This window comes from Perca fluviatilis, chromosome 1 (genome assembly GCF_010015445.1).
Source record: "Perca fluviatilis chromosome 1, GENO_Pfluv_1.0, whole genome shotgun sequence".
Taxonomy (NCBI): Eukaryota; Metazoa; Chordata; class Actinopteri; order Perciformes; family Percidae; genus Perca; species Perca fluviatilis.
In genome coordinates this window covers 30,719,871-30,744,330 of record NC_053112.1, presented here as the reverse complement: position 1 = coordinate 30,744,330, position 24,460 = coordinate 30,719,871, and the positions used below count along the sequence as shown (strand labels likewise).

Sequence of the window (24,460 nt, the reverse complement as noted above, 5' to 3'; positions counted from 1 at the left end):
TCAGCTTGTGCTTACTTAAGTTATTAAGATGAAACATACCACAATAATACATTATGGAACTGGTGTTTTTTTTTTCCGTACAACTTCAGTGCTGGTCCGTCATCTGAACTCATCAGAGCAGATGCAAAGTTAACCAAGTCTAAATGAGTAACTTTATGTCCCACCCTTTCTGATTTATATGACTCACTTGCGTATTTGCCTGCATTTAGAAGAAAAACAATTTATTCTGCTAGTTTTGATCTTTTTCTTTCCTCTCCTCTCCTTCTTTGTTTTACAAAATCAATAGTAATCATTAGCATTTGGGAGCATATTAAAGCCATAATCAGAAATAAAACCTACAATCTGTGACTTCCCAAGTAGGCTAAATCAACGAATTATTACTTCAGTCACTTAATATAGTTTGTTTTCGTCACGCCTCGAAAGTGTTCTCTGCTCCCCGTATATTAATTAAAAACCTTTACGTGTACCTTAGGGGCAAATATTTAACTCCAGATACAGTGCAAACATTTTGTTTATTTGTTTACATTTGATTTATGTCGTAAGACACTTTATGCTACCTGTAGATTTGGGCCTTAACATTTACAAACGCATGCAAACCACTGAATGCTACAACTCAATGCAATTTAGTGCAATATGTCCTTAGATAGCAAACACATATAAACGGGGTTACTAAACATAAGCCCACGTTATGTGTGTTTACTTCAATAAATGTGATCAGGCTTCATTTCATAGCTGGCAGCAACATTTCTCAAGTTATTTTTCAGTCCTAAAATCCCTCTGCTGAAAATCCTGCTTCACCTTTCTGCAGAATTCCTTCTTGTAGTGCATGCTATATTTCTGCAACGTTTCATTGATTTCTTGAAATATTCGCTGTTTTGTTTCAGTTAATATTTGGTCTGTTTGTGGAAGTCTTTTTAGAGTGTCTGTATTAGATGTCAATTCAAACAAAAGCTTTAGGTCATTATATTGTTGCTTTTTTACGATGCTGTTTATTGGAGCTGAACAACACTGTAATCTGACTTCTTTTTGTTGTTGTTGCTACATACACTTGTTTCATTGCCTGTTTGTGTGCTACAGTACCTCTAAAGGAATACCCAGTCAACTCTTGGCCAACCTGCGACAGTGAAACACAAACAGAAGTACACAGAGGCATTTCATGTCAGTGTAAGACATTTCTGCGTGGACATATCTGAATGCTTTAGGAGACAGGGAAGACGGAGGGAGAGGGGTAGAAAAAGAGAAACGAGAGAAAAAGAGAGATTGAGATGAATGGCTCCACTTAAAAGCACCACAAAAGTACCTTCACACTTTCATCAGTGAGATGTGTGTGAGATTAATGCGTAGCCCAGTATTTTGGCCTGGTCTGAGTGTGTGTCAGGGATGTTTCATGAGCCTGAGCTGGTGCTGCTACTACACTGAAGAATGGCAATTTACATTCCTGGAGTGTCATTTCATTACTTTTATCTCCATGCTGCTTTCTCCCTGCCAGACCAGTCCGGGATCTGTACAATTCAAATTTTCTTAAAGCTAAAATGACGGTATTTCTTTTTATGTGTGTGTTTCTGTTTCTCTCTCTCTCTCTCTCTTGTGTGTCAGATAATTATACACTTATTACATTCTCAAAGTTATTGGCAGAGAATACTAGCTGGTGTGTTGCTGCAGGAAAATACAGGAACTTAAAAAAAAGGCAACAACAGAAAAGGTTGGACAGCAAAAGTCCACATAAAATAATGGTGAAACTGTCGAGGTAAATGTCCTCGTTATGCACTGAGTGGATTCATCCTTTAGCGCTGCTACGTGAGGTTAAAGAAAAAGTTAAAGTTGTCAGCGAGGCTGCAGCTAGGTCGTGATTCCTCTGGGTCTGTGGGAATCAGAGAGGGGAGAGTGTGTGAGAGTGTGTGTGTGTGGGGTGGGAGCCACTGGTTAGTCGGTTCAATAATCTGCTGGACAGGTAGGCCTGTGACGCCCCCCTTAGAGAGGCTGCTAATGAAGAGAAAGGCTGCTTAGTGGTGCTCCGCTCTGACCCCTCCAACCCTCCCTGTCCCCCCTGCTGGCTTCCTCTGATTACTGCTCACATCGAGAACTCTTTCCTCCTCTTCTCCCTCTACTCCATCCTCTCCATTTCCCCTGCTTTTCTTACTTTCTCACTCCTTGCCTCTTTATTTGAAAATAATGGGTGCTATTTGTATTAAGGATCTATTGATATGCCATCTGGTACATTTATATATTTCGCTGCTCTCTGTTCTTTTCATTTGTGTACTTGCTTATTTCCATATTTTATGTGATTAATTGAGGGAGATAATCACTACTTGACCTTTATGTTCAGACGCTTTTTCTGTACAATTTTAGTCATGAAGAGGCTGCGCTCTAATGTTAAGAGCTTAATCCCAGCGATGCACGGGTGAAAGGAAATGTGTGTAAGGGCAGAGCAGGCAGAAAAAAACAAACATTTATTCTAGATGAAGGGAAATATGTACTTTCACTCATGCTAACAGTTATAGATATTCAGCCTCAACAACATCAAAGCAACATTCTTGTAGTGTTATTCTTTATCCAGGAGTGGGTCACTGCTGCACCCATACGGCTCTGCTCCTCTCCATCTGTCCTCAGCCCCAATAATCTCACGAGTGACTGATAGTGTGTCTTGGCAGTGACAGAAAAGGTAATATTTTGAAAGGGGGAGTGGGGTCATATACCTAGTGGTGGCTTGAAATTAAAATCTCTGTAACCGAAGCTGCAGGCTTTAGCGACTAAACAGAGACACTGTGAAATGTTCAAACAAATTGGATGGCAGGAGTCCTAATTTAATAAAGAGCACAGCATGAGACATACTTGATTTAAAACAATATACATATAGTAGACATAATTATATTTTTTATACCTCAGCACACAAAGTAAGAAACTAAATCTTCACACAGTTACACTCATGAAAACTCTCCAGTTTCCTCTGAATATATTATGAAATTTGGTCTGTGTTCCTGTGAAAAAAAGAGAAATAAATAGCAGAATAAGTCTGAATAGGGTTAACAGCTGTTACCACATTAGCATTTAAGATGTGTTTAGTCTTGTACCTCTTGTATCTCTAACAGTTTAAAATCTGCTAAACGATAGTATTGTCTCTGTAGTGTGAATATAGAACACTCTTGGAAATGGCAAGTTAATGAGATTTAAATCAGGCTCAGTGCTACAAGCTGTGTTTAAACTGTAAAGTGATACTTGTACTTACACGTGTTACATTTTGTATGTCTTTTTTCTTCTTCTACGGGCTTCATTTCACATGCGAATCCAAACACTATCATATTCCATAAGGAAGGAATCAGGAAAACTTTGGTCTTAGTAAATGAACACACCCTGTGTGTGCAGAAGCCACACACTCCCTCTGTCTTTATTTGTTTAAAGTGAGAAATGATAGAACACATTTTGCACAACTCAGGGATTAGAAATACACCCTCTCCTGCATTTTTCTTTCTTCCTACTAGACACGCTCATGATTCTTACATTTTCAGCTGTAATTTGGAGGTGGCCTTAATTGATTCTGTCCAGAACTAATTACCGGCAACTGTGTAAAATAAACACTTCAGTGTCACTGGGTGGCAACTGTCCGATCGGAAGGGAAATTACATTTCACTTGTAATCCATACGTTCTTCAGCAGGGTTAGAATATAACTCATGTCGACGCTATAGAGACGCTGGACTTGTGTAACGAACAGAAGTATAGTTGTAACCAAATGGCTCATTTGGGAGGTATAGGGTTATGTGGTATAATTTATATTTTACGGCTCCCTTTTGCACTGACTGTACTCCAGAATAAAGTTGTTCGATTTTGTTCCATGAACAGTGAGTGAGAAAATCTGGGATTTCACTTGTGATGGAAACTCTAGACACCACTTTGTTCCTTGATTTCTTCTTGTATTTTTTATTTTCCTGCGGAGTCTTATTTCTTGCTTTCAGATAAAAAAAGACACCTAACTGCTGCTGTTCCAATACATACTGTATATGTCGATGTTTGTTTGCATGATTGTGTGCTTTCTTCTTTTTTTTGTGGGTGTGTGTGCATTAGTGGCCCATGCTTCAGTGACTCAAAAGGCATGGAAATTACTCCTCAGGCCATACAGAGTGATATGATTAAAAGAGAATAATTTGCCCTAAAGGTGTCTTTTCTCTTCTCTCCAAAAAAGCTGGTGGAAGAAATCTGATATGACAAGATAAGTGGTGGCTCATGAAAAATTCCTGAGGACTGAGACGTAGCATGTTGACTTTGGAATTATTGCACTGAGTGTCTAGTTCTTTGCTAGTAACTGTGCCTGACAGTGTTATTTTTACCTGAGTAGCCTTTGAAATGATTCCTCAGAGTTCTCAATCCCGATTTCTCTCATTTAAAAACTGTTTATGTGCTGTCCAAAGAAAAAACCAAGTAAACTTCACACTTCATTCCAGACATTTTCTTCTTCAGGCTTCTATCACAGTACACCATAGTACTCTTTATTAGTCACACAGTGTTACTCAATACTGTTTGGTAAAAGTGATTATAATACCTGTTCAATAAGAAAAATGGATAAATTAAATGACCACAACAGGGTCTATAGGCTTGTCCATTTACTCTGGCAGGGCAGGGCTCTAAATATTTACGTACTTGTTCAGCCAATCAGGATAAGCCAAATAACCTTCTAACCTCAGTACTTGTTGCAGATATGGATGTTATAACATACTGTAGAGCAGTTTCCACCGTCTTCCAGCAACTGACAAAGTAATACAACAAATGAGATACTTACCTGCGATCAAGTGTGGCCATGTTCCCTGATGCAATGCTCTCCTTTCCTGCCCTGGTCTTATTGTGGCAGCACGTGATGTGTACCAGGTAGATGTTGTAGGCAATGGTGTCTGCATGGGAATAGGCAGGCTGCTTTTAGGACTATAGATCTGGGCTCCCACTCCTTGTTCCACCGCTTCTGCAACGGTTTTCACCTCTGTCCACCTGTGTTCCAGGTACACTAGCATCAATAAGAAGAGAGTCACTTTCTCGTTCTTTCACTTGTGACCTCGGAGTACCACAGGTTCTCCTTCACCCTCCCGATCCTTTATTTCCATGATTGTCATAGGCAGTGTGGCGACCACTGGCCTTCCTGTGAATGCCACAGAAAAATAGCCATGGTTGGTGGTTTTGTTGTTGGCCTGCTTTTATCAGTGTGTAAGGCCAGTCAGGACCAGTTTGCATTGCCTGGCCTTCGCCCTCCTACTGCAGTTGGTGCTTAAGGTCAAAACTTTGTGTCTTGTTAGTGTCACAGCAAAGAGTGAAGCATCATGTTTAGCCATACAGTCCATTACAGAGCAACTCCTGTGTGAAAGAGAGAAAAAAACACACACACACACGCACGCACGCACACACGTTACACCTTGTAACTTATGCCTGAATACCATAGCAATTATTGAATTATGAAGTATTGGTGAGTCTGTCCTGAATGGCAAAAGCATTACATGAACATATAATTATGCACACATTACTTCACAGGAGTGATTTGGCAAGCTTATAAAGTCCATTAGTGGACTCTACGTGTGCTCATAGAAGAAGGATGACAGTGTGTTACCTTTATTTTATATACAGTAACTATAACTATCTTGGAATAAGATTTGAGTGTTGGCTGAACTCTCAGTCATGCATTGGTACACTGACAGAGTTAAGTAAGTGAGTGTGGGGACACTCCTGTGATTGCATAAATGTGTCACAATTAAAGAATGCAAGGCTATGTTGAATATTTTAACCAATATATGCCATTGTGTACTTAGTTGATGACATGTGCCCCATTTGTCTTCCACAAAGACAAAATTTTTTTCAATGTGTTGATTGGTAGAAATGACAGAAACTGTCTGATGAAGGCATTTTCAGAGCAGATATTCAACACAAATGAGAAATTTGAGCCACTCTGCAAAATGTTCAGAGAGGACTTTGAACTTAGGAAATATCTGGCATGCGCTATACAGTAGGTTATATGTTTTAACTGTTTTTTACATTTTGCTATTACATAATAGAGAGTGAACAGAAAATTATTTTTCCAGATAATGTAGCATAGTGTAATAAATCCATGCATTTCTATACAGGAGGCGTTTCTGCTGGATTTTGTTGTCCATCATAGACATAAGACATAAGAAACTGTATTGTAATTTATACTGCTGTGAAAGACAACAATACAACACAATTGTGATGCACTGTGGTGAGTGTTCTGGCGTCTGGCGTCGTAAGGCGTTTTATGGCTGCCGTGCATCACCCAGGTGGGTGCTACACATTAGTGGTGTTAGAGAGCAGTCCCCCTAAAAGCGCTTTGAGTGTCTATGATAAAGCGCTATATAAATGTAATAAAATAAAAATTAAAAAGACAATATCAAATAAAGAAAGTAAAAATAAGAGCAGTTCTCAATGTGCAAATAAACAAGAATTAATAGCAGAATAAAAACAATAGCAGGATATCTGACACACATAATATGCTACTACGAACAGATACGCTACTATTTCAATCAATACGGCTATCTCCACAGGCTGAGTAACGGCTTGCATTTTACTTGCATTATTTGTGTGTTGATGTGTAGAAACCGGGGGGTTAAATTGGGCCAGGGCTGTCCCGGGCACATAGGCCTATGCTCTTCTATGTCATCAGGTGACGCTTAACTCAGCACATCTTTAACAATGTATATATGTTTACATTTTTCTCTGTCTTAATAATTCAAACAATGACTGTTTTCTTCATATCTGTAGAGAACAGTCATAAATTAGTTGATGTGAACTTGCGAACATCAGAATTGAGAATTTCTCCCATCTAGCGTTGACATCATATATTGCAATCAATTCTCTCGCACCACGCAGTTCAAAGTGCGTATTACAGCTACGGTAGCCTTCACTTCAAAGCCGGTCTCTCTTTCTCTTTTGAATATCCTTTTTCTTTTTCTGGGCGAAGAAGAAGACTCCTGTTCCTGAAATTTGGATTTTGAATACGTGTGGTCCTCCACGTTTCCTTCTTCAAACTTGCTGGGGCCGGGAAGCTACGATACCCATTAGCAGCATTGGCAGCACCTGTAGATTTATCATGTGACAGCGAAAAAGCGAAAGGCGGAGCAGTATGTCTTGTATGTCCCTTACTGGATAACGTATTTCAAGATGGCGAATGAATATGGAGCGTCTACCCCAGTTCATGCGAATGCAAATGTAAAATTTCAAGCCAAAAGGAATACTTGGAATTGATGGTGAAGGTAAATATTCATGAAAAAGGACAAGTTTGTGAATGGGCAACACAGATTTTGATAATGAATAACTAAACACGTTACACACTGGACCTTTAAAAGCTCCCTAGCAGATCAGCGACCTCAGTCTAGGTGGTGGTAATGCACCTTAACACTAGTTTCCACCCGCTATAAATTGGAAAAAAAGAAGAAGAAGAAGCTACCTCAGTCCACTTGTCAGTCAGACAGCACAGACGACAGAGAGTGAGAGGTGGGTGGCAAGGTAGGGAAAAAAACAGGTTTAAACAATGCTTCGCTTTTACTTAATTATACTACAACTTTAAGGCAAGATAGTTAGTGGCAGGTTGCCTCCGATCTTTGGTAGCTAGCAACCCTGAAACCACATAATAAATCCCAATTCAACCCCTGGTACTAAACAATGTATAAATCCCATCTATGCTGGATCAAGGGGGAGCAGCAGTCCTTAGTAGTAGTAGTAGTAGTAGTAGACCTTGGTTTTTCAAGACTTTAATTTCAAGTTTTAACTGACAATGATTCATATCTGAATGTATTTATTATGTTTCAGGCAAACTTGTAACCTTGTGGGCTGAGTGTATGATCCAGCCTCTTAACCCAGTCTTAATGCAGTTTGGTCTCTGTCCTTGTAGGAAATGTGTTATTGACTGTGGATATTACTTTTAGAAGTTCAGTGAAGGATGTCAGTGCATTGTGTGTGCGTTCAATTACGTTGTGAACGCTTTCATGTATTCTGATGCCCAGTGGAATTTATGCATATAACAGTGAGACTCCTGACAGCATCAGTCTTTCGGAAAATGCCCCTAAAATTATGTTGAAGGGACAAAGCCGTGGTGGCCGTGGGAATTATGACTCTTGTCATATGATGTTCATCAATTTAAAAGATAATTTTGCAAGTGAAGAAAGTGACAGTTTGTCATAGGTTTGTCGCAGTACCACTTGTAGTTCACTCAGTGAACTACATCTTTCGTCTCCCACAATATACATCACCTTGCTTAATGCTCGGCTTGCTCGCTAACTAGCTAGCTTAGCTATGTTCCACACGTTACACATTACCTGATGTGTTTTATCCAGCCGAGAAGCGAAAGAATGAGCGAGATCCGTTGCTCGTGTCAGAAACTTTACTGACAGACATCGAAGCTTCAGAGAGACGTCACCCATGCGAGTGTCTTATACTTCAACAGTTTTATGACAAACTGAGACTTTCTTGACTTGCAAAATTAACTTTTAGATGTTGAACATCATATTTGTTAACCATTGCTCAATTCAAACAGGATAAAAAAATAATTTGTCTTTCCGTACTCCCTACCGTACATCATTTTTCCGAATTAAGGTCCCATGGTGTTCCACCGGAAGGGGAGGGACTTCGCCTCTTTATAGGGAGGAGGTCGTGGTGGGTGGATGGGTCAACAAAATGTGGTACATTGCCATGGGAGACTGCTGTCTGCACTCCGTTTTTCCACCGACAGTCAACATTGGTGTAATTCCACCAAGACCACGATCGTTCTGTGACCATGACCAGGTCCCCTGCCCTTAATGACATAGTAATTTTTACCCAAACCACAAGATTTTTCTAGTACTCAATTTAAACCAAATCATGCTCTTTCCCTAACTAACCAAGTTGTGTTTGTGCCTAAACTTTGCCATACTGTTGTCACATCTGTGATGTGCAACAGTTTCAGAAGGCACTGACAAATGATGATGTGTTTCTGACAAAGGCATCAGATCAGAAAAATCAGCAAACTTTATGCCCTTCCTGAGAGTCAGGGATATGAGCCACTCACACCTGCTACCAACCACTCAAGGTAGTCTCCATTCATAATGTTTGCAGTGGGCCTTCACCTCGTGGTTTGGTAGGAACACATGAATTAACTCTATAGAACTGATTTGATGCAATCTTATAAAAACTTCCTCTGTCAATCCGATGCCACATATTAGCCACATATGAAACTTGACTGTGACATTTACATCTTTAACTCTCAGTCAGTGTCTCAGTCTACGTCACAATTTCTAATACGCAGGTTTAATTGATTATGCTGCATCTATTGAACTGTATTGTGCCATGCAATACATCACCACAAACCTGGATGACATGTTAGAAGTCCTAACCTGTGATTGCTGCGACAAAGTTGCTATTCACAGTGATAATCATAGTAATTAAGCAGTCTAAGGATTTAGTGTGTTTGTTTGGGCCTTAGTTCACTTTTCCTGTTTTAGGGAAACTAAACTGTGTGAAGGGCACATCTGTATGTGTGTGTATGCCTGTGTGCATATGATTGTGTGTCTGTGTGTTTTCACATGCATCTGTGGCTGTGTGTTTTTGGAGCTGAGGGGAAATCTGCTGACAGGTAGTGTGTCAGGAGGGGGACAGTGGCGCTTTTGAAACAGACACAAGAGACGAGTCTCAGAGAGAGGGAGAGAGAAAGAGGGCCTCTTTCATGTGACTCCGCATTCCACCCAGGCACAGGCAGAGAGAGGCACAAGACGAGACATGCGTCCCCCCTCGTCACTCCCTCTGCCTCCTCCCCCACTGCACCCGCTCTCCCGCCCTCTCCTCCCCATCCAGCCTCCACCCCTACCCTCTGCCAGTGACCTTAACATTTATCAAAGAACCCCATGCTGGAATTCCACTTCAGCATCTGTGTCCCAGTGAGTCAGACAGACACACAAACACACACACACACACACACACACACACACACACACACACACACACACACACACACACACACACACACACACACACACACACACACACACATACACACACACCCTGTGGCAGACCAATCTGTTTTGAATATTGTGGCGCTGTGGAGGGGCTGTCCTCGTTGTTCCCTGGCATGGCCTCAGAGACACTCACACACAGGGACATGGACACATGCTTGCACACACATTCTCTCCTCCTCCTTGTTTCTTTATTGTATCTCCTGTCACTTTGTCCTATTCATTTAACCTTTCATTAGAGTCAGCAGACAACCCTGTGTGTGTCTGCACAGCTTCAGGAACAATGCCAAAAAAGTCCCACTGTCACAGTTATTAGATTCCTCAGGCTCCATTTTGCCCAGGCAACTCAATATTAAGAGAGGGAGAGTGAAAGAGTGGAGGCAGGATGAGGAAGAAAAGGGGAAAAGAGAGGCAAAGGGGTTGACGCTGCTGCACAACTCCTATGGTGAAGGATCCTCTTGACTTGTCAAGGACATGTGCCACATGTTGATAGTAGACAGGACTCAGGCACAACAAGGAAGGGAATGTTAGCCACGACAGAAAAGAGAGGACAGGCGTGGTGTGACTGTCTTGTGCTTTGGTAAGCAGCACCCTGGAGGATTTACACTGAAAACACAGTTTGTGGAGGAATTCTGTTTTTAATGGGCAGCTAGGAGGAGCATTCTGGTCCCCAAGGAAAGACAGACCAGCGCCCCCTTCTTCCGACTCTGTCTGTCGCTCTGTCTCTGTATCTCCTCTCCCCTTCTCCTTGCACAGCGAGCCACATGAAGAGAATCCTGGTTTTATAACCCTGTTATAAAGTGTGTGTGTGTGTGTGTGTGTATGTATGTGTGTGTGGGTGTTTGTGTGTGTGTAAGTTCCAAACTGACAATCAAAAAGAATCAGCTCCTTTGCATTTTGAATGAAGAAGATAAAGGAATACATATATAGTCATTCCCTATTCCCTCTAACAAATATTCAATAGCTTATAGCAGTGTAAAAATCAAATCCAAATTCTCTTTGCACCACCTCTACTTTGAGGCACATAGGTTTGGATGAATTTTATTTTTTTTATGTAAAATGCAGGAAAGTACGGCCCGTTGACGTTCATTGTTAAAATTTGTATGTGTAATCTGAACACGGTGAAGAAATGCCTTTGGATCTGCTTTGATGAAGGCTGTGCTGCCTCTCTGGTAAATCTTAAGAAAAGCCCAGTGCAGCTCGGCAAATGTGTTTAGGTCAGTCCAGCCCAGTCAGCAGACAGCGGATGGCAATGCTCCGCCAGTAATACATTAGCTAAAATGGATCAAGGCCTGCAGTGGAAAGGCATTGGTCACTCTAGTGGGGGGCAATGAATCGCTCACCTGTCATTGGAGATTGAGCCAGGGCACACACACTGACACACACGCACGCACGCATGCACGCACGCACGCACGCACACACACACACACACACACACACACACACACACACACACACACACACAAATACGCACACAGTTTCCACGGCCGGAAGACAGAGGGCCAGAAACAGAGCAACAGTCTGAACCCTGACCATCAGGCAGCAGTCTTGATGAAGTCCATCTCTTACTTCTGTCACCCCTCTGCTTCGAACCCTCCCTCTCTTTCCCCTCTGAGGCCACTGCTCACTCTGTATGACTGACTCTTTATTATCCTCATCCCGTCACTTAGTTAGAGCGGTGACCAGCAGTCTGTCTCTCCTCTGTCCTCTCTGTCATCCCCTTTTCCACCCTCTCCCTCTGCCTTGAGGCTGTCGATCCACCTGTCTGCCCCACATCTCTCTAATTCTCTGATTGGACTCTCTTTCCTCTCTCAGGGCTGTAATTGATGGTGGTGTTATTGTGTCCAGTTCTCTGGCCCTAAAGCCGTTGCTTCAGGTCAGCACTAGTCTACCATTTAAGACATGCTGGGAATGGGGAAGACAGTGAAAACCTTTTTTTTTTTTTTTTGCATGTTCCTGTATGTGTTGACATTTGTGAGTGTTAAAGCCAGGGTTACCTATTTGCTTCATCTGTTTAAGCAATCAAAGCGTACCTGATTGGTTTTTAAATGTTTCTAAAAGATTCACAACAATCTTGACATGCAAACTTGAACTATTTTGTCATTTTGAATAAGGGACAATATTTCCTTTAGAACTCCATGTTCTTTCACAAGTGAAGTGTTTGTCCTTGGCCATCATAGAAATGCACACAGTGGCATTGATTCTGTTCTTTGTCTGGTGGTTCTTTCTTGCAGCACATTTCACCCGAACTTTAAACTATTTTACGCAGTAATTACGAAGTGCAGTCTAAAGTAGTTTTCAAAGTATCCTGGAGACAGAAAAAAAAACTCTACCTGTTAAGAAGTAAGATTCTCATTTTTTATTGGATTTTTTTTACCTGTCACCTGTACAATAAGCAAGGTCCTCAAATTTCAAATGCATGTGTATTTAAATGTTTTCACTCTTAATTTGTATCTCAATGGAAGCTATCTTATGTTGTAGTTCTTGAAAGATTTACAAGGTACAAGGTTACAAATAGGCCTTTGGCCTGAATGATTCAGTACCTGCAAATGTTCATACGTACCCACCTGAGTTTTTCCATAGCTTGCTTTTGCTATGTATAAGGATGCTGGTTAGACATATATCTTCTTTTTGACCAGATTTCTGCTACAGTACAGTACTTGAAGAGATGTAGAATTTAGTTTATCTAGTAAGCTTTTTCTTTCTCTTTTCCTGTCTTTCTTTGTCCCAGTCTCTGTCTTTCTCTCTTACTCCAGCCCCTAGTCCCTCCCCAGCATGGACCTTGTATTTATTACCCTCTAAGTAATCACTTTGCTTTCTCTTTTGATAGACTGTTATTGCTCTAACTAGCCGAGGTCCCTATAGGTATTTGGAGGCTTTCCAGTTTTATTAGACAAAGGCCTCATTATTCAAGGCCAGCATTAAGACTACCATTAGATCCATTTGCCCCCTAGTCACATGTATCCAGTTGCAGCCAATTCATATTATAGCCTGCACACTTAGTATTTACAACACAAACATGCTCATTCCCTCTTGTCAAAGTTAAATATAGATGAAATTAAGAAAGCTTTGCCACTTTGTGAAAGGTAGCTGTGAAGTTGTGTCTGTTCATCTCTACTTTACAGTAATAGAGTCTTTGTACAGATTGCATATAATGTCTAGTCAATGTCATCAATGTCTAGTAACTTAAAAAAAAAAAGCTGAAATGAAGTTTAGACATAAACTATAATTTGGACATATTTGTGTTAAAGCTTTTAGCCTCTGGCCTTTTTTCCATTGCAGCGGTTGACTGACATTTTAGAGCTGGCGTTGCTGGGAAATGTGCTGTTAGCTTAAGTGGCGCGTTACTAGCCTAGCTTGCTAACGTTAGCATTAATTTCAACTACACAACATTTTCATTCATGTTATATCAATACCTGCTGAGTCACTGACAGGGGCTAGCTAACGTTAGTTGGCTCTCTTTCATAGGGGATCAATTGAAATGACATTACAAACCATGTCTAGTACCCAACCATATTGAACCAATCAAATTACAGTACCAACCGTATAGAGAAGTGAAGTCCCTCCCATTTCAGTGGACCACTTTGGGACCTTATTTCGGAAAAATATATATGATAGTGAAAGGCAAAGGACGAATCATTTTGTGATCTTGTTTGAATTGTGCCATTACACATAATATGATGTTTGAAACCCATCAGGTAAGATTACGTTGCATTTGTGTGTGGAACATAGCTAGCTAATAGTTACCTAGCTAGCAAGCAAGGTGCAGTATATTGTGCGAGACGAGAGATGTAGTTCACTAAGCTGTTTAACACAAAACTAAAGAGTACTACGACAGACTTTCTTGACTTGCAAAATTATGTTTTAAATTGACAAAGTTGTACTTGTGTAATTCATGACACAATTCAGACGGGATGAAAACATTTTTTGTCTCTTGCCGTTGACTACCATACATATTGTTTTCCAAAATAAGGTCCTTTGGGGAACACCGGAAGAGGAGGGACTTTGCCTCTCTATACAGCGCTGAACCAAAATGTCATGCCCACTGATGAAATCTAATGTTAGACGAGCTATCACTGCAGTGTTTACAATTTTGATTAAATAAGTACCCAAGTTATAAACAAAAAGTATATACACTCATTAAGGCAATATTTACTGTAGGACTGTTGTATTAGACTGCATTTGTTTTAGCTAGGTGTTTCCCAAATAAACTGACAACTGAGTGTATATACTGATTGAATTTATGCACACGAGATGCCCCAAACTATCAAACATCCCAGATATCAAAATAATTTAAGAGAGAAATAAACAGTAGCATGATCTCAAAAGAAACATCACAACCGGTAATAAAAACAAGTTTAAAGGTCCGTACTCTGAAGATCACTCATAAGCACCAAAAAAATCACCAATTTCAGTCTAGAGAGATCTTGGGTTCATGGCCCACCCACGTATACTATTGTGACCTCCTCTTCAGGCAGCCAACACGCCGTCAACCCGGGAGATAAAAAACATAAACAAACAGACGCTCAACTTGTGGCGGAGAGACAAAGAGATTTAAGGTGCCATAGTTTTGATTTCTTCCATTTATTTGTTGCGGCTTTTTAATTTCTTTGTAGCCACCTATGTGTCCAATATGGTGCTCAGCCCTCCTAATCGATGGATGAAATATTGGGTTTCTTTGTTTGGTCAAATATCTCATTGCTGTCTGGCCCCTCAGGCAACAGGATCCAAACTAATAAGAAATCTCCTCTGTCTCTCGGGTTGGGTCTACAGATGAAAAAAATGATTAGTGCAGAGATAGAATGTATCTGTGACTGAAACCAGATTTTCAACAAGTTCGCCAAGTTAAAACTGAAGCCTCCAACAAAGAAGTTGACATTTTGACAGATCTTGAGGAGGATGGTAATCTATGTACACACTAAGCCGTTTTATTTTTTTTAAAGAGTATCTTTTCCTCTCTGTTGGCTTTCTGTCCAAACTAAGTTTTTCACACCCCAAAACTGAGCTTTTCTAAAAATCTTCTCCTGATTAGATACATCTAAAAACGCTGGTGTAGATGGTGGAAAAAAAGCTTTCCCAAAACATTGATGTATATCTATAAAGCCACTTTTCTCTCGCTTCTAAGTGCATTTGAATGCCAATGTAGCTGAACAAATAATACAGGTGTTCTTACAGTTCTGTATTCATGTTTATGTTATCTGACAAGTTTGCATGTGTAAAATAATAATTATATTCATAGTCAAAGTACAGAAGTGCATATATGAGATGCAATCGAATCAAATATGTTATAATTGTTCTTAATTAACAGAGTAACATGTAAATGAAAGTTGTGTTTGGCTGTACTGAAACCCAGAATATGTCAATTAAATTCTTTTTTGTATAGCCCAAAATTACAAATCACAGATTTGCCTTAAGGGGCAGTAAGTGTTAACAGTGAGCACCGATCTGTGACTCAATCTTTGCTAGATTTTTTGTTTGCAAAAAAGAGAGTTGGTAAGAAGAGAGTCAGCCATTTTCCTTTTCATTGTTGTATTTCAGTTTCGTACGTAAGCGGACTTTGATTATAAATGTATCTGTGATACGTCAAAGACAAAAGTCATCCAGGACAAAATACGTTTCCCTCAAAACGTAATTGAGAATGCAGGTTTGTTGAATGGCATGGGAACGTAATTTTTTGGAGACAGGGCTGGACACGGATATAGCTTCATACAATAATCTTGCTGAAGCTGATGTTACATAATTTGTGGTTAACAAATAAGCAAACTAACATGCACATACCTATGTCCACACAGTTTTGTTACATGCTAGGACCCTTACTGACTAAATACAATATTCTTTATAAACACTATAACTCAAAAACCAAATGATAAAAAACGTCTTTTATTACGGCAAAAATGTCCGTAATCTTAAAACCTAAAACTCGCTCTCACAAAGATAGACATACAGTATGGTAGCACACACATGCAAACTCAGACAGGCTCTCAAACAAATAGTGGGGAATAAAAGTGGCTCATGCAAGGAGGGTCAGGGTAAGAGAGGGAGAGAATAATGCATTAATGTACTACAGTGAGATAACATTTACATTATCTGAATCTATCTATATCTGCATGATTTATATCTCTCCTGTAGGCATACAAATAAACAGAGTGTGTGTAAGACATAGAGAGTGGGAGGGAGGGGAGAGAGTGTGTGTGCACATAGAGAAAGAGAAGGGAAGAGAGAGAGTGCCACTTTGGAGTAAAGCTGTCATTACTCTGGCTGGCGCACTCCCTCATAAATACTGATAATGAGATGTTTTCAGCAGCCTAATCATTTGCCAATGTAGCAGTAGGTAATGTGAGAAGAACACTCTTTCCTCTACTTCTGTCTGGAGATGACACTCCAGATTCTATTTAGTCATTACCACAGCTAGTCCTATAGAGTGGAACAATAGAAAAGATTTTCTTCTACTGGTCTGTGGTTATTACAGGAAAAAGTTGTGCAGATTCTGAACTTCTTGAAGCAAAGCAAAAACAAGAAGAAGTGAGAATCTGCAGGCTACGCTAAATATCTCCCTCTCTATAGTTTTTATAGGCAAAATACTGTTGTAATTTACACTTCATTTCATACATCCATGTTTGTTTTTCAAGCTATATATGTTTTTCCTCGCCAAAGAAATGACAGCATTTAAACACTTAAAACACCCAGTTTATTTAACCTTTATTTATTCAGGGAAGTTTTACTGAGGAACCACAATCTGGGGCTTGTCTGAGGCTAATCATTGTGACCCATGCATGAGCCCTGTTCATTTATCTGCAATTTGCAAGCAATAATCATTCATGAAACAGGAAGCCGCCGCCACTTGCAATCTACGAGTAAACGTGCAAACCGCTTTTTTTTTTTTTTTTTTTTTTTAAATGGGCCCCTGATCTGATTGGGAAGCCACAATTGGAACAGTAGTGGATTAATGGCTATGGCTACATCAGTGGTGGTAATAAGGGAGATTTATCCCACCACCCCTAATGACTTAAAGCATCTGACTTTGACACCCCAAACTTCAGTCCGCATCCAGTCTTCTACCGACAGTCAACATTGTTTCTTTTAACCATGACAACCAAAATCTTTCCCAATTGTTAACCATAGATCAGAAAACAGATCCATGTGTTTTGAAAGGTGCTGACGAACCATGTCAGGACCTGACGATCAGAAAACGCTCATGTGTTGCAATAAAGTTGTTAGTGTCATATATACAATAGGTCATTAGAGTCACAGGGGTTGTGTTTTTTTAGAGAGCACTGACAGACAATTTGATTTGCTGTTTAGGTTTGAGGATTTTAGTGGGGAGTACTTATTTTAGTGGTTCTTTAACATTTACATACTGAAATTTAGGACGCCAATGAAGATGTCAGGCACATTTGTCACAAAGGAAATATGGTTTTCTGACGACCCTTGAATATCCATGTCAAAACATCGTCTCAATAAAGCGCAAGCGAAATTGCATACGTTGTTTGTATTTGTGTGTGGGTCTGAGTATTTGCAGCTTCTCTCTCATCATTTGTACCAATGAGGGTCACTGTGTGATGTCCTAAAAGAGTTGGGAGTTTCCCTCCTCAGGACGGCCGCATGAAGGGCCTCAGAAGCCCCCTCTGCTCTCGCCCCCTGGCTCAGAGATATCTGGAGGCATTCCCAGGATAAAATAAACAAGAACATGCCTTTGAAAAGCAGCCATTGACACTCCACCATATATTTTTTTCCTATGGGCCATCAATCTAATGGGTGTTCCCTAAGAAGCTCCATGAAAGCACTGTACAGCATGTCATCTTCCACTGCCTATCTTCCACTGGCCATTAACCAGCATCCTTGATCACTTTAATAGACCCTCCATATAATGCCTCTCTCCGACTCCACAGTGATTGGACAAACACTGGTGTCCCTAGTGATAGGAGAGGAATACATTGAGGAGCTACTGTGGTTTTCCATGGCCTTGCTGTATATTGTTTACTGGGTCTGCTTGATTGCCCTCTGTCCAAATCAGAGGGTACAGGCAGGCAGGGCAGGGGTCTACAGGGACGCACTGTGTTGTGGACTGTCCCAACGTGCTAAGAATATTCACTCAACCCATGGCTCTCAGGGGCAACCCATCCATAGCTCAGTAAACACACAAACATACATACAGTACACATACTGGGAGTCATACATTTGTGCACCAGGGACTATATGGCCGTGCATAAATGTTGGGGTGTGTATTTGAGAGTGTGTGCGTGGTAGGAAGCCATGTCTGTCTCCACGTCACAGATAATTACCCCCTGTGTGACTATACTTCTCACAGTGGGAAAACACAGCAGATCCTCCTCATTGACAGTAGCATATACAGCTCTGACATAATACCAACCATAGGCTATTGGAAATGAAATACTAGCTAGATATGGGAAAAATTTGAATATATACATCTTTTCCTCTGGTCTTGCTATTTCTTTGCTTTTTGTTTTAATTACCCTTTTTTTCATCATCTCTGACATTAGCTCTAAGTCATATAGCTCATTGCAAGTGGCATCCATTTCCATGAAAATAGAAGAATATATCTGCTTTTTCTCCTCTGTAATCTTCACCCACCTCTGATTTTTATCTGTTAATCCCTCACTTAAAACTCATAATTAAGCTAATTAGACACTCTATCATACAATTGCACCTCATTGGCCAGATAGTGGGAAAATAAATTCAAAGAGCAAGGTTACATCTCTGAGTTAGAATTTGATAAATGCTAAAGGCCAACGCAGTCATTCAAGGTTTAAATACTTTTAGTAGATGGAATATTTCCCCCTTAATCTGCTGTGCAGATATCTTCAAAGGCGTGTGTGTTATTCAAAGCTTCGTGGAATTCATATTTCACGGTCATGGTTTAAGAGCAGGTCTGGTCCTCAAGGCTGCCATTGGCTAACCCTGCTAACCAGGAGGGTAACATTAGCATGTCTTATCAGAGCAAAGCACAGTAAGTAAAATATGGCTTTTTGCTACCAGTCCAACCAACAATATGTGGGAAAAACACGTCTTGAATCAAAGTTTGTAGGTTATACAGGGCTATGGCATGCACTAGTCAAGTCAGTAGCACATGACTTAACAGTGTATGTACTGGTCCTCAAATGTCAGTCAATTGGTGCCATAGGAAACACCCGCTCAGAGGCCTGAAGGTTAAACACTGTTTCCACAAATATGTCCAAAAACATCTTGTATCCTCTTTAGAAAAATACTTTAAGGTAGCCAAAGAAAAGATACACGAGAGTGGCACTGTTTTTTTCTATTTTAAAAAACTGATTTCACCTAAAGTCCTCTATCCCATGATGCTGTCATGTGGTCCTGAATTTGCGGAAGCTGAGTGAAATGAGATTTGATTATCACAGAAAGATGTTAGAGGAATTCAATCTTTATGTTTGTTTGTGCATGTAAAAGTTTTGACCCTGTCTCTAAGGGGTTGTGGTGACTTGATGTTGTTTAGACTCATCTCTCTGCCTTCTCCCCCCTGGAGACCTGTCGTTGTAGCAATCCCAGCATCCTGTTCACTGCTCTGCTGCATCCATATCGCACTAATGATCATGGGAGTGGACAGCTGCTTAATGCAGTAGTGTCATCAGCGCTGCTTTCTGATAGCAGCTCCATTGCACTTGACGGGACTCAAATGCATCTGGTACACAGGAGCCCCCCACATTTAGCAGATCGACTAATGTGGTTTTGGAACACCTCGGTAAAGGTGTATTGGATGTGTCCCATATCACAGTTGCAGTGTATGATTACAAGACACATCACATTTGGAGTGTATGATTACAGACAGGGTTCTTATCATTTTTCACTACTCATAACACTGTCAAATTTAAAAATGTTGCTCTCAATTAAATTAGAAATATGTCATGAAAGATTTTTAGATTATCGCATTAGATGGGACCTTTCTGTTTAACCTTCAAAAATCAAAAATAGGAATTCTTGCCAAAACCCTATGCTGCAGTTATTTCCCTCTTCTCCCCTATTATTGACATACTCATGGTTTGGCGACTGCTTGGCGACCCATCATGCACTAGAGGGGTGCCCTCACGGCCAGCAATGGTCACCTGACCGCAGTATATGCAGTTATCCAATCATGCGCTCTCTTTCTCTCACACTCCGCTGAAGCGCTTCTGTCCGGTGCAGCTAAAATAACAGCAGAACTGTTGAAATAATACTACACAGTACAAGTTTCATAAGAGTGTGAGAGGAAAGGCAAACCTGCTCAAGGTGAGCTATGGGATCTTAACATGTGGCTGTTTTCTCCACTCACATGTGTGTGTGTGTGTGTGTGTGTGTGTGTGTGTGTGTGTGTGTGTGTGTGTGTGTGTGTGTGTGTGTGTGTGTGTGTGTGTGTTTTATGTGTGTGTGTTTTCTAAATTTACCTTAAAGGACACATCACTCAAATCTCGAAAACACATTTCTCATTTATCTCTGTTGGTATGTAGCCATGCATATAGTTTTCAACTATTCTGAAGGAAATTTGGCTTGCAGGCAAGCCTGTTTTTATTTACCAGAATGAAGCAACCTAACCAAGCCACTAGACAGTAAGTAAGAGATTCAATAAAACTCAAAAGAGCATTCCACACCTTAAAAGAAATCATCTTTCTTAGAGAGAGAGCAAATGCTGCCTGACCTTTTTACAGACAGCATCAGTATTTATTAATCACAGTGGTTTTATTTGCCCTAGTTTTGAGCCCCAATATAATGGACACAGACCAGGTAGACATAACTGTAAGCAGGGTCCTATTTAAACTACTACTAATAGTGTGTTATACAGCATATCAGGGACACTATGTCTGGAAAGAGATTTTGCTGCTGTTGAATGTAATTGTTCTGGGGTTTGAGCACCACAAAAAAATCCATTCAGCTCCATTACATTTAGATAGTGGCAAACATCTCAAATATTAAAACCTGGGCAAATAAAACCACAAATATCCACAACGCTGCATATCCCAAGAGGTAAGTGAGAAAATGTATATATGCGGTTTTTTGTAACTAAGTTGAACCCACCCTTTAAATCTGTCAGAGACTAAATGGGAGAGATTATGTGTTCTTATGTGAGGAGATCAGGGGATGGACCACTACAACTCCTCACTCATCTTAGATCCCTTTCTGTCTCTCGTTTTTGGTGCCCCTGTGTTTCCTTCTCTTTCCTTTCCTTACTCTCCGTCTCTCCTCCTCCCATCCTCCCTTCTTGCAGTTCATATTTCAGTTTGTTCCCAGGAGCTCGCAGGTCTGTGCCAGACGGAAATTCGCTGAGGCTGCAGGAGCCCCCTTGGAGGCCACATGGAGGAGGGACAGGAGGGGAACAATCAGGCCCAGTCCTCCCTTGCTATCCCTCCCGCTCGTTCTCTCCCTCTCCCATGTACTTTTTTCTCCCTTGCCCCCTTCTTTTTCTCTTTTTCTCCCTTACTCTCGTGTCCTCTCTCTCCCGTCTCTCTCTGTCTCCAGCCTGCCAGGCTACACAGGTCCTCAGGGTGACTTGCTTTTGGCTCGGGTCCCTCAGCACAGAGCCCTCTCCTCTCCTCCTTCACCCACTGCTTCCCCCCCAACTCCTCCTTTTGCTCCTGTCCCCCCCTCATCTCCCTCCACTCCCCTCTTTCCTTCTCCAGCACTCTCCTGGGGGGGAAGACGGTGAGGCCATCCAGTCCCGAGCTGTCCATCAGCAAGGGTGTTTACTTGCAGCGTGACAGGCTGACACATCTGGAGCGCATATTCACTAGTGTTCACACTCTTTCTCTCTCACTCTTTGCTGGCCCTCTATATATCCTAATGCTGCCATCAGACACATTCCTCCTGCTCATTTCAGGGCCCTTTGTCATCGTAATGGCGAGCCCACCTCTAACTTTCATACACTCACTACACAAATACACACAAAGACACGCACATGCAGGGATTTGTTTTCATCCATTTTTCCCTCTTTCTTTCACCCCTCCAGTGGTTTTTCTGTTGCATGACAGAAATTGAAGTTAACCACCAGCAGGGGTGGGCTGAGGGGGAGCGGGCAGAGCAGTGATGGGGGGCAAAAGTCAGCCTTCTCTCATCCACTTCTCTCTCTCTCTTCCTCTATCTGTATCCCTATCTCTTTGCCTGTTCTCCTTTTTCTCTTTTCAGTGAGTGCAAACTAATTGCTGCAGCTCCTCCGCTCCTTTTTGGAAACCCATGACTACTGATTTAATGAAGTGACACTCTTTCTTCATCCTCTGTCTCTCTCCCCCAATGCTCACTCATCCTCTCACCCCCCACCTCCCACAATGCATCCCACCCACCCACCCTGTCTGTTTTCCCAACATTCCTGTGCTGGTGTGTGACTGTGATGGCTTGTCATCTCACAGGAATGTCCTGCTCTCCCACCTCGTCCCCCCGATTTGGCGTGAAGCATTTGCTCCTGGTTTCCGACTATGCACATGTACACACACAGACACACATGCAGGCACACACTTGAAATGCTAGCTTTAAAAAAGAAAAGAAAAAAAGTGTTCATGCAGATGGTGTCCATTGGGCTGCATACCTACCCTTGGCGTGCGGCCACAACAAGCACAGCCATTCTAAGATAGTCTCCAGCTTGTTTTTCAACTGTAGAAAGTGTGCACTAAGTTATTTTATCTTATGTTGCCTGTGGTAAAAAGAGCCATTTACTCTCTATGGTAAACCCGAGGAATTCTCTTGATTACACTAATGACCAAATACGGCCTACCAGAGCACTTTTTAAGGACAAACACTTGTTTATTGCAGTTTCATAAATGCACAATATAACTGCATCCACAAAAACACAATTTGCAGCTCATTTACTGAGGTCAGGCCACATTATGCTAAATTAATTGCACAGTTATTAACTAAATGTAACAAATGTTGAAATCATTCCAGTTCTACCTATATCCTCCATACAGGAGCATAGAATAGATTATATAATATGAAGCACATGTGACAAGTTTTTAGCTTTGAGACCGACACATAATGACTTTCCTCTAGTCCAGGCATGTTTTATATTCTCCTGTCTACATATGGTGAGGACTTATCAGAGGAACATGTTTCACTCAATGACCTGAGAGAGCACTTTCAAAGGAAGGCAAAAAGGGAGAATATTGTCAGTCCATTTGCGTTTATATGTATGTGTGTGTGTGTGAGAGCATGCGACATAGTCTCCTGATTGGCATCATCCTCTGGAACAAGTCTGGCTCCTTCTAGATCCGGTTGACGTGTGTGCATGTGTGGGATTATTTGTGTGTCAGAGTATTTGTCTGTGTGCGTGTGTGAATGTGTAGGCGATATCACCAGGCTCTCATGTTTATTCAGCTCAACGCCTGGATGACCAGGACTTATCCGCTGTCCTGATTACCCTGCCTGGCCTGCCACCATTAATCCTTCAGAGACCTCAGGCCCCTTAAAGAGCCCTATCTTACACACACACACACACACACACACACACACACACACACACACACACACACACACACACACACACACACACACACACACACACACACACACACACACACACACACACACACAACACACACACACATGCATAAACACACACATACACACACACACATGCATAAACACACACACACACACATGCATAAACACATACAAACACACACGTGCATTTTCAGTATCAAGGACACATTGTATTCCTCATATACATATACATGGAATAAAATAGTATGTTTTTTCTCTCTCCTTATGTTTTATCAAGGTTGTCCTCTGGGCAAAGTGTCTTTGTGTATGTGTGTGTGTTTATTTGTGTGTACGCTCTGTCATTTGGGCCTCCAGGAACCTTCCAAGCATCTCACTAGGTCCCTAGTCCCTTTAATTCGCAGTGAATTGTGTGTGTGTGTGTGTGTGTGTGTGTGTGTGTGTGTGTGTGTTTGAGAGAGAGAGACGTAGAGGGAGAAGTGGTTCAGTCCAATTTGTGCCACAGTATTTTCTTCATCATCTCTTGTAAGTCTCTGTGAAGGCCCACGTAATTATGTTTTATGTTGAGTAAAAATGAGTGTGTTGTAGCTCTTTTCCCATAACAACCATATTTTTCTAAGGAGACACAACGTTTTTCTGGTAAGGGGCCTGTTGGAGCAAACTGAGTGTGTGAGCATGTGTCTGCTATTGTGTGTGAGTGTGCGTACATGTGTATTCAGGACACCAGAGTTCTTTTCAGTAATAGTCACAGGGCCAAGACATAATATTGACCATGGCTGTGTTCCCTATTCTGGTTTTGCCCATAATAAATGATGCAGATTAGAAAAGTAGAAACACATTGGGCTGATAAGTAGCCTTTGGAGCTCGCTCGCCATACCATTGACGAGGGAGGGAGCTCTTTTTTCTCACTTTGCATCAATTTTAAAGTATTGCAGTGACTCAAGGGCAGAGACGCTGTGTTTGTCTGTGTGTGTGTGTCTGTGTTAAGGTTTAACTGTGGTCTGTGTACGTTTAGAGCGAGCGGGTGGTGAGGGTGTTTGGACTCTGAAGGAATGAC

At 41.2% G+C, this 24,460-nt stretch overlaps 1 protein-coding gene across 3 annotated transcripts in view; it reads left to right on the top strand.

Annotated features, from left to right (window-relative positions):
• bnc2 (basonuclin 2) overlaps nt 1-24,460 on the top strand; it is a 169,007-nt gene that overhangs the window by 548 nt on the left and 143,999 nt on the right. The window lies entirely within an intron of this gene.